The sequence below is a fragment of the Callorhinchus milii genome, unplaced genomic scaffold (genome assembly GCF_018977255.1).
Source record: "Callorhinchus milii isolate IMCB2004 unplaced genomic scaffold, IMCB_Cmil_1.0 Scaffold4, whole genome shotgun sequence".
NCBI lineage: Eukaryota > Metazoa > Chordata > Chondrichthyes > Chimaeriformes > Callorhinchidae > Callorhinchus > Callorhinchus milii.
This window is the reverse complement of record NW_024704745.1, coordinates 15,417,749-15,428,159: the sequence shown is the minus strand read 5'-3', so window position 1 is coordinate 15,428,159 and position 10,411 is coordinate 15,417,749. Positions and strand designations below refer to the sequence as shown.

The window sequence follows — 10,411 nt, the reverse complement described above, 5'->3', positions numbered from 1 at the left end:
GGTGCTGGGTCAAGTCTTGCATATGATTCAGAAGCATAGAGACATGGTGCCAAATGTTTGTGGTTTCTTCCATCATTGTTTTCTAAAATCTTGCTAAAAATACATGCTTTTTTCAGCTTGTCAACATACTTTTGGACTACAGTCATAACTGACAGTCCATAAACTAAGTGACAGAAGGATATATGTTTCCCCTTTTTCCACTAACTCATGTTTCTAAACAAAAACTTAGTTTGTAACACACCTCTGTCAGCCTGGCTGTGATGTGTGTTTTATCGTATACATGTGAGGGAATGGTTGTGAAATGAAAATCGAATTTCCTCCACAGCTCTGCACTCATAAAGACAGACACACATCTCCCACAGCGCAGCACTCATACAGACACACATTTCCCACAGCTCCCCGTGCCTACAGACACACATTCCCCACAGCTCCACGCACCTACAGACATGCATCTCACACAGCTCCACACCCCTACAGAGAGACATACATTCCCCACAGCTCCACACCCCTACAGACACACATTTTCCACAGTTCCGCATGCCTATAGACACACATTCCCCACAGCTCCACACTTCTATGGGCACACATTCCCCCACAGCTCACAGCTCTACACTACTACAGGCACACAACTTCCCTGAGCCCCCACCCCCCCGGGTCCACACTCCTACAAGCACACTTACTTCACAGTTCTACAGTGCTCTAGGCACACAGCTGCTCTCTCCTGCAGACATTCGTCCTTCACAGCTCTACACAATTACTGACCTATATCCCCATGGCTTCCCAGTACTATTGACTCCCACTACAGACCCCGTATTCATATAAACCCACAGCATAATTCCTCCACTGTTCAGAGCAATGACAAAAAGAAAAAAATGATACTCACCTTTTGCCCTAGTTTTCTTTTTGCATTTTCACATGGTTTAATGAGCTTTTCTCCTTTGGGACTGTTTGACATCTTTTTCCATATTGAGCCTTTCCAATACGTAAAAAAAAATCACATATGACTTATCCAGTCAGCCCTTTCATGGAAATAAAAATTATATGTCACCCATCCGTATGTATCGTAGTGAGGCCTCCTTTATTAAAAGCACACCCGATACCCTATTTCATCATATAGGCTCTTTTCATTTGTGTTTGCCAAAACAATGAACATCACTCTGCTAAAAATAAATTAAATTGGATTGAATCTCGTTCAAACTGTAATAGAAGCAAATGTGGTAGGTTTTTTTAACACAACTGATAAAAACAGTTGTGTCGTTGTCTACTTTGTGGTTACATACATCTTAGTTTCCAATTGTTGTTTCAGTTTGGCTATGGTGGAGTGATTCTGAAACTCCCAGCAGATCTCCCTCTGAATCCACATCTGACTGCTATGACAATTACTATATTAAGTTAAATTGAGAATATTAAAAACAACAGGCTGGAAAGGGTTTGCTCCATACCAACATCGATCATTTTTTGTCCAATCATCAGGAACAAACGAGGTTTCCTTAGATGCAATGGGATTTTAGGTGTGGTCAAGAGAAAATATCTATACTTGAAAGTTTGTAACTATCTTTATAATTAGATCGACTACATATACAACATATGGTGCAATCTGCATAGGCATCACTCCACTGTACAAGCATCAAACACCCATCCCACTGTAAGGAAAGAGTACGTACTTTTCTGTATGTACAGTATTTGCTAAATCAAATGGACCAGATATAGCCAGGAGTACCAAATACATAGGAAAATCACCCTTAGAAAAAGGTCATAGAAACTTCAGTATAATAATCTATACAGTACTCATAGAGTTAAGAGGCTGATGAGATGGTGAACATACCATATTGACATTGAATTATTGCATCAATGGGAGAAACTGCTTTAGTGTTACATGTTGCAAATATCTATGTTTAGAAAGGGTTAAAAACTGATCCAGAACTTTACTTAATAACTGGGCAAATGTTATAATTCTGAAGGTCTGCATTAAATTTTTGTAATTGATTTAAAGAACCTATTTTAGAGTTTGGAATAAAGAATGTTTTTAGCTGCTGATTTATCCAAAATTTTAACTAGACATTTATCAGGGATTGTGCAATTAATTGGATAAGAAAGCCCAATTTATATTGAATTGTTATTCAAGTTCACTGTGATACAATATATAATTCTAATACAACACTTGCCTGCTTTATGCCAAACTGTTCATCTGTCAACTAATTCTGGGAAGTTTGGTGTTTATGTGATGATATATAAATCATGAGCATTAGGTCTAAAGAAAAGGGTGAGTTCTCCATGAGTGTAGATAAATATTTCATCATATGAAGGTCATTCCCAAGTGGGAAACTCCTATAAAACTGTAATAAAAGATTGATTGATCCTGTATTTGCTTTACAGAATAAAATACTTAGTTATAGAGAGGCTTCTGATTAATAGAGGTTATGAACCTTTTTGTTTATCTCAACCATCCTCAAGCCCCAGATCATCTGGAACTCTGCAGCGATATCATTTTCTGTACCAGATCCCTGAGTCCATCAACAACAACAAGATTTCATTTATAGAGCGCCTTTCACGTCGGGAGGATGTCCCAAGGCGCTGGACAGTTGGGTCAGGACCCGAGCAGGGGGGACAGGGTCAGGGTGAGGGGAGGGAAGGGAGGGAGCCAGGAGGGGGTAAGTGAGTCGAGAGGGGAGCTGAAGGCATGGTCAAAGAGAAAAGGACTTGAGACCGGCCTTGAAGGAGGATAGGGAGGAAGCAAGGCGAAGGCATTGGGGGATGGAGTTCCAGAGCCTAGGGGCTGAGAGGCTGAAGGCCCGGCCACCGATGGTAGGGCGGTTAGTGCGGGGGATGTGGAGCGGCCCGGAGCCAGAGGAATGGAGGGTATGGGCAGGTAAGTAGGGGGATAGTAGGTTGGAGAGGTAGGAGGGAGCAAGGCCGTTAATGGCCTTGTAGCTGAGGATGAGGATCTTGAATTCAATCCTCTGGGGGATGGAAAGCCAGTGGAGGCGAGCGAGGGTGGGAGTGATGTGGTCATGTAGAAGAGGAAAGGTAGAGTTGGGTGTCACCCGCATACATGTGGAAGTTGACCGTCTACGGATGATGTCACCAAGGGGGAGCATATAGAGGGTGAAGAGGAGGGGACCGAGGACAGAGCCCTGAGGGACACCACACGAGACAGTGCGGGGGCTGGAGGAAAAGCCGTTTATGGAAACCAAATGAAGACGGTGGGAGAGGTACGACCTAAACCACTCAAGGACAGGGCCTTGAAGGTTGAGGTGGGAGGACAAGCGGTGGAGGAGGATAACGTGGTCGACCGTATCGAATGCGGCCGATAGGTCGATGAGGACGCGGAGGCAGAGGGAGCCCTGGTCGCAGATGGTCAAGATGTCATTGGTGACCTTGACCAGGGTGGTTTCTGTGTTATGGGCAGCACGGAAACCTGACTGAAGGGGTTCGAATAATTCATGGGTGGAGAGGAAAGAGCGCAGCTGGGAGGCGACAGCTCTTTCAAGGACCATCACCACATTCTTGATAGATTCCACCAGCTTTCTATTCTCCAGGGGATTGATTTTAAGATTTTCAGCATGTATGATATTGAATAGTACAAGGTAAATGTGTTGAATATTAGAAACAAAAGGGCAGAGATTATAGTTTTCGATGTTATAAGCACCATTTGCAAGTGTTATTTTTATTATTATCACATTTGTCAAAACATAATGCCAGAAGTAATGCCTCATCACCAGCTTAAAAATATATAATAAATTATTTGGTTAAAATCTGTATTCACATTAGCCTACAATTTACAAAGTGAAATCAATCAATTCAGGGGCACAAAATGGCAAAATATTGTTCCTCTCAATAAAATAGTAGAACTACTATATATACAATATAGAAGGTGCAGAGAGAGGTGCTGTCTTCTGGTGTTCCTTAATGCATTATTTAAGTAAGTTAAAGAACACTTTTAGGAATACCACAAATTTTACCTCAATATTGGAACTCGCCATTGTCTGTTGTAACTTCCAATGAAACTTCTTGCGCTGGGATTTAAATCTTTTCTGGGAAATGTGATGCAAAGTGTAGTGTGTCAAATGGTATGTAATCCTGCTGAATAAAAACTAATAGTTAAAAATAATACATTCATAATATTAAATTTTGTGAACTGTCAGAGCGTATGAAAATAGCAAGGATTCATCTTACACTTGCCAGTCAGTTGCTAGTCCAAACATAGCAAAACACAGTACACTTTCCTTATACATCTTAGATGCCCTGAGTAGTACGTTAGTAATCAGCAACTGCCAGCCATAATATTATGCTATGTAGTTTATGAGGATTACAGAGCATACAACAAGAATAGTAGCAAGTAGCTAAGAGAGAAAGGATATTCCTGAGGTTTATCACAGAGGATTGCAGTGCACATTCACTCATTTCACAAAGGTTCAAAAGGATCATTGAAAGGTGTTTTTAGTTTAGAATCTGTAATATTTGCTCTTATTTGGGCCTGTTTGTGGGACATTCCTGTGTGCAAAATTGGCTGCCATGTTCACCCACAAAACACAGTCATTACACTTTATGGTATATCCAATGAAGCACTTTGAGATGTTCCCCTGACGTGAAAGGCACTATTTCAAATGTAAGGATTATTATTATTATTCATTTCTTTTCATTTCTTTCCCATATTTGCAGCTGTCTTTTTTCCTTTTGGAAGTAGTAGGAGTGAAGAAAAACGCCTTAGAAAATTGTTAGAGTTATTGGTGCCTCGCCACCAGCATCAACTGTAACTCAACAGGGAACCCATGTATGTCGTGCTGACTCGCGAGGCTTTGGCTCTGAGGCGATCTCGAGTTGGAGCTGAAGTCTTGGAAGTCAACATGACATATACACTGGGTTCCCAGCTGGAGAGACAGAGTTTAGGTCACAAGGTGCTTTTTCTGGCAGTGAGGCACAGTAACGCTTTTCGTAAGCAGATCTTTTTGCCCCTATGAGTATGTGAAGTCTGTTATTGTACTCAAAGAATTTGAACCTGCTTGGCACACAAAGGATGATAAGTAACCCCTTCACCTTTATAATTTTCATGTAGTAAAGAAAGAGCAGACCACTTTAAACAAAGTTTGGACTCTTGTGGGTTAGGGAATAGATTTGGAAAATCTGTTTGCCAAAGAGCTCCAACAAAACAAGCAGTGAAATTTATTATTAAAATGACAGTAACTTAATAGAAGTAGTAAACCAAAATGAGAACAGTTAATTTTAGACTTATATCCTGACTTAGACAAAAACCTAACATTACCGCTTGATTTTGGATACCTTTTGCTCATTTTATACATACCATGTGATATAATGTGGAGAGGAGCTCGAAAGGTTCTGGCTCATTGTTTCCAGTTTTCTACAGAGACAGTAAAATGAAATGTATATCTTCAAAGTGCCAAAACTGGTAGTTGAAACATGCCAAGAAAGAGCATCCTTTAATTTTCCAGCCTTTGAAAAAGTCAGTGTACTAAATATTCCAACAATCTCTTCTCAATCATCGCAGGAAGACTGCAGCCCTAAAAACAAAGTGATATTTGGGAACGATACTTCTCAAAGTAACTCTAATGATACTTACACAATTTGTCTATTAAATATGATGTCTCTGGGCAGAACTATTTTATCTCCATGAAGTGATTTTCTTTTTCCAATGAAAAAAACATTTAAAAATATTTCTGGTTGGATCAAACAAAGAGAAGAGAATTTCATACTCTTCCCAACCCAGAAATATTTTTTAAGCTTGACTTATTAAGGCCTGACCTAGCTCTTAGGATCTAAGAAGAACCTGTCTGTCTCTTATTGATGAGATGTGCTGAACTAGTGTGAAGATTGGGGTAATCATTTTGCCACTAAGCTGTGGCTTTTGATTGACAATTTATGATGTTTTGAAGTTTTTGTTTATTAAAAAGCTGCCATCCACTCACCAGCATTTGGAGGTGAGGAGACGTGGGCCGGAGTTCCAATGCTGTTGGGCCAGCTTCTCCAACTTCAGTAATGAGAACATCATGGGGAGGAGGTGTGGGGTTCATTCAATATGATCAAAAATAACTTAGAGGGCAAATTTGACCCCAAAATATGTCGGGCCCCCATTGAATAAACTGAAAACTTTTATAAAAATAGCCAGCCTGGTAGCCAGAATTTTTCCAGTGCTGTTTGGAGTCTAAGGGTTAAAAGTACAAAATAATTTGTTATCTGTTAATTGCATATGTAGGTCTTCTGAATCACTATTGTTTAGCGGTTAATGAGCAGATGTGCGGGTAGCATGTGTTACTGAAGGAAAGTCTGATTCTAAGGATTCAGCCATTGCTGAGCCCTCAGCTATGTAATACTGACTGATTCTCAGTAATGAGGGGGCAGAGATGAGCAGCTCTACTGTAGAACATTTATGACCATTACTTAGCTCTTGGCTGGAGTTGAAAAAGCCTCTCTGAATTACATAGTGTTTTATTTTTATTTTGCTTTCTTTGATGCACTTAGACTGTTGAGAAAATGGATTAGTGGCAAGCTGTTTTACTCTTTGTAAGAGAGGTACAAGATATGCCTTGTGGCAAGGCAGGTGGGTGGTTAGATCTATTTTAGGCAACTAGTTATTCTATCGTCTCCTGCTTTAAACACTTTGTGAAATCTCGGTTATTTAACCATTCTCTCTTCAATGTGGCTGCAGTAGTCATTTATTCCAGTACCATCTTGCTTAGTCGTGAATAAAGGACTGTCATACCCACTGGCTTCCCCACATCCATTCCCAACAGTGTTCTGTGTATCACTGATGGAAGTAGGCCTCACAATGCACCAAGTTATTTTTGTTGCTGTCTTTTCCCAAAATGGAGCCATAGTGAAGTGTTCCATGCAAAAAATCCACAGTTTGCCCTGTAAACCAAAGCTCTAATGGGTGTTTCTAGTTGGACAAGCAGCAGGAAGCTTGCCAAACGGTGCTCGCAATGGCAAGCTGCACAGTTTTTAGCTGATTAAACTCTAGCAGTACCCTACTGTATACTCTGGGGTCCCCAAGCCTTGGCTCTTGCCAACCTGCTTCTAAAATTTTCCATCAAGAGACTGCACACTCCATCCCAGACAACGGGAAATTTCCATGCGTATGTGGAACTCTCAGCAGTTTAGATTAGATACTTTTAAACATGGCAATGAGTTTCCGCTTGTGTCAGACACCCGGCTGATCAACAAAAAACCTGGAAAACACGTTTTTCCTACAGCAACAGGTTGGCATTCAACCCTGTGATATCTGGGTCAGAAGCAGGCATTCTACTGCTTTTGATGCTGGGATTGTACTAAATTTTTTTATATAAGGTTCATTGTAGTTGTGCAATAATCTTTATGTCCCTATCCTGCCTTTGTTGTCCCTCTGCATATTAAACAGTATACACTGTGTACTAATTATTATTTTGTATTCAGTTGCCATCTGGTGGTAGTTATGAACAAGTATAACCACAATTTAAACAAAGGACCAATAATAACATGGTTGATCTAAAAAAAACTTTTCTTTGAATGTTAAATGTAATTGTGGTTTAAAATTAAAGACTATAGTGAAAAGAATGCCGGAAAAAAGTCATTACCTTTTATGACTTTCATCAAAGGATGCACTATACAATTTTTCTTCAAATGTTTTCGTTATCTCAGTTTAATGAGGTACAGTTGGTAGTGGTGATGCTACAGATGAAGTAAGAGAATGAATCACAATATCATCTGGTTCACTGAACCTAAAGACAAAGGAAATGCCACACATCCAATGGTTAAAACATGTTCTGGCCAAATGTAACCACGCATTCTCACAAGCCACAGTGCTGGTGTTTACTAGAAGGGTAAGCAGTAAATTTACAAATACTGTGGAGAATAAAGCAGTTAGTGTGTCCAGATTATGTGTGGACTATGTACTGTTCATGCAAGCAATCAGTGATATAAAGAAGCAGTATGTGATGTAACAATTGAGTCCTGTAGCTCTGTGGTTAGAGCACTCGATTTGCAAGCGAGAGACCTGAGTTCAATTCCAGGCAGAGGGCGAAACCTTGGGCAAGTTTCCTTACTCCACACAGAGCCTAATAATAATCCCTCCAAAAAACAATAATAAATTGGTCATTTTCAATCTACGACTGTTTGTGGGACATTGCTGTGCGCAATTGGCTGCCGCGTTCGCCCACAAATATACAGTCAATTCACTTTACAGTGTGTTCTGTGAAGCGCTTTGGGACGTCCTCCTGACGTAAAAAGCGCTATATCAAATGCAAGGATTATTATTATCACATGGTGATAACTGCCATGTAATCAAAAATTACAGTCTGGATTTCAGTACAATGGTTTGCGCCAAAGTCTTCAATTGCCATGTTTGTTATTATTCACATCAAGTGACACTGAAAAGTGCCACACCACATGGACAGCAACAACAGTGCGAGGCTATGGTTAAACCACTGTGCCATGGTTGAGGGTATTAACACTTAAAATCACCTGATTATTAGACACTTTGGGATTACCATTTTCAGCATGTTCACTTATGTGATTTTAACATATCATATTTTTTGCTCCCATATTCTAGATATTTATAGCAGAGACTTTGAGGTCTGGGAACTGATTTATAAAGGAATCTCATCCAGACAAGTCAACACAATGAAGATATCTGTAGACATAACCTTCTACCAGTCCCTGGATCATTTACTTACATTTACTTTTATCAAACTTGAACATTAAATCATTACTTTACATTTGCTTCTATATCAATAACTACTAAATGCAGCAACAATAAATGATTTCATCCAAGCTAATAGAGCAGCACTTTTAGGCTGAGGATTGTTTTGTAAACCTTATTGTTCTATCATTGCTGTAAAGTATAAAAATGTAGCTCTAATGGCTTGGGACGTGATCCAATGCTATTACCAGTAATTGTGTAACATGGTATTGTGTGACTCACTCACACTTATCTATTGTTGTCATAACTGCCAACATTTCAAATTCAAAAAACATGTGTTCGGATGGTTGGAGGGACTGACAATCTGAATGGAAAGGAGAGCCCAAGGAAACATTAACTCTTTCTCAGGATCTTCAGATCCAAAATACCATCATTTAGGAAACCTGGAGGAATTAGGTCAGTGATTAGCATCCCAACTCAATAAAGATGACACCTTAAATTGGTGAAGGTCCACTCTGTGCCTGTGTTTGGTGCTTGTGACCTGAGTCTTAGAGCTTGACACTAGGTGTAAGTATTAAGACAGTGAGGTGGAATGAGATTTTCTTTGCAAAATGAACAAAAACAAAACACCACAAATGTTCCAAATTCTATCCCAGTGTTGCAGTGCTCAGGACAAGCATCCCTCAGGTTGATAAGCACAGAATTCACCTGACAAAATCTTATCATCAGGAATCTTTCAAAAATATAACAAACTTTAGTGATTGTTTTCAGTAGCAGTATTTCTATTTGCATTTCAGTGCAAAGACCGGCAAGTCACAATATGTAGACGCTCTATATGTGCTGCAGCTGAAGCAATTGCTACACTTTTAACATTTTTTTAAAAAATGGCTCAATTGGCAGCACTCTCATCTCTAAGCCAGAAGGGCCTTTAAGCTTATGCACCTTCTAGTGTCCAGTACAATTCTGGGGAACGTTCAATCAGAGATCACAAGATTACAAGACAGGCTTGAATGTAAAAGGCCATTCGGCTCATTGTATCTCATCCTTCCAAAATAACTACTCGTCAGTCTCCCCATGGCAACATCAAGCTGCTTTTCTAAATGTTCTGGTCTCAACTGCCTTCCAAGGCAACCCGTTCCAGGTGTTGATTAACCTTGTTCCTTCTTTTGGGTGAGACATTAAACCGAGATCCCGACTGCTTATTCACCTGTAATAATATAAATAATAATCATGCCATTTGATATAGCGCTTTTCACATCTTCTAGACATCTCAAAGTGCTTTACAGAATATACTGTAAAGTGAATTGACTGTATATTTGTGGGCGAAATGTGGAGACCAATTGCGCACTGCAGTATCCCACAAATCCAGTGTTGGGGATTGAAGTGACCAATTTATTGTTGTTTTTTTTTCTTGAGGGATATTATCAGGCGTGTGGAGTAAGGAAACTTGCCCAAGGTTTCGCCCTGCTGGGAATCGAACCCACGTCTCTCGCTTGCCAGGCGTGTGCTCTAACCACTGAGCTACAGGACCCTCCACTGGATGTTAAATGGTTCTGGACAAGGATCATCCAGATATAATTGGTCATTCACTTCATGGCTGTTTGTGGTACAATGCTGTGCGCATTGGACTACAAATACAGTCACTACAATCTACAGTAAATCCTGTGAAATATTTGAAGCTGTTTCAATGACCTGATAATGTGTCGTATAAAATGTAAGGAGTATTTTTTTTATTATCATGCCTTCAGGACAAAAACATGAGGCTCCAAACTTATGTCA

General features: G+C 40.0%; 1 non-coding gene across 1 annotated transcript; it reads right to left on the bottom strand.

Annotated features, from left to right (window-relative positions):
- Window positions 1-10,091: 10,091 nt before the first annotated feature.
- trnaa-ggc lies at window positions 10,092-10,163 on the bottom strand. Its single transcript has one exon. It is a non-coding gene; the product is annotated as a tRNA-Ala (tRNA).
- Window positions 10,164-10,411: the final 248 nt, after the last annotated feature.